The following is a 1,286-nucleotide window of genomic DNA, read 5'->3' as shown; positions in this document are numbered from 1 at the left end:
TCTTAAATACCCTTTTATATTTGGTTATTTGGAACCAACTTGGCATCATAATCTTTACTCTGGCCGTGCCTGTGCTCCCTGGGGGACACTGACTGGCGGAACAAGCCAACTTCCATGGAGTATACACAGCTGACAGAGAACCCAGTGACAAAACAGAGGCTTAGGGTACAGGACGGCTGTGGCAAATGATATTGAGGACAAATATTCATGAGGAAGAATGGGTATGGGAGGGCATGTTAGTTTTGCTGTAAACTAAAAACTGCTCTGAAAAAAGGCATTTAAACTTAAAACCATGTCAAACACTCCCAAGAGGGAAAATTATCTACTCTGCCAGTTTGTACAATACTGGCCTTAAACTAAAACAACAAGGAGAAAGAGACCAAGACTTTGAAGATAGTCCCCAGGGTCTAATACCAGTAAGCACCTAGTGATCTTGTGAGGGGACAAGGAGCCTTGGACAGGCCACATTCCTGTGCCTGGTGCCAAGGTCCTTTGGCATTATCATCTTACACAGGGAGACGCAAGAATGGTCTTATAATCCAAGGCCTGGGTTCCCCTTCCTTAATCCCTGTGGGGTAAGAAATCCAAGGACAGAACGAGCCTGCCAGGCATGGCCTCTTGACTCTGAATCTGGCTGAGAGATGAGACCCGAGCTACAGATCCTGCTGGGGGATATTCTCGGAAATGCTGTCAGGTCAAGCCACCTCAGTTGATCTGCCTGACCCTGGATTTCTCTGTTGACCCTGATCTAGGAAACTTTTTTTTATCAATCATGCTATTCAGCAGACACTATTCTTCCTGGCTTATTATTTCAAACCCATTCCACATCTTCTGAATACTCCCATGTGCCACATAGTACCCAGTCTCTCACCCACGGTCTCCCGTTCCCCTCCTCAGACTTAGGAAGTAGATGCTTGCCTCCTTCATTATGAATGAGGAGCCTTTAAAGGAAGGAAACAATTTGTTAAAGTCACAAACACATGAGGTTTGGAGGCTCTGAAAAACCCTCCAACCAGATATGCACCAAAGTCCATGCCTGCCTCCTGATGCTGTCCTTCCCAGCTCAGGCTGTGGCTGATGGCAGGATGAGCAGGAGGGTACTGGGGTTGTCTGAGGACTGCATCTGCTTCGTCGCACCCCAAGATGGGTTAGTTACAAGATTTTGGTCCCCTATCTATCCTGGTCTCTCTAGAGCATCCTGTGTTCCTTCTTCCCATGCTCTTCTCAATGCTGACCCTGGGAAGCTGACTTTCTTCCAGACTCACCAGGTTTTCTTGGACCATGTG

The sequence above is a fragment of the Microtus pennsylvanicus genome, chromosome 11 (genome assembly GCF_037038515.1).
Source record: "Microtus pennsylvanicus isolate mMicPen1 chromosome 11, mMicPen1.hap1, whole genome shotgun sequence".
NCBI classification, from domain to species: domain Eukaryota; kingdom Metazoa; phylum Chordata; class Mammalia; order Rodentia; family Cricetidae; genus Microtus; species Microtus pennsylvanicus.
The sequence above is the reverse complement of the archived record's forward strand: the minus strand, read 5'-3'. Positions refer to the sequence as shown.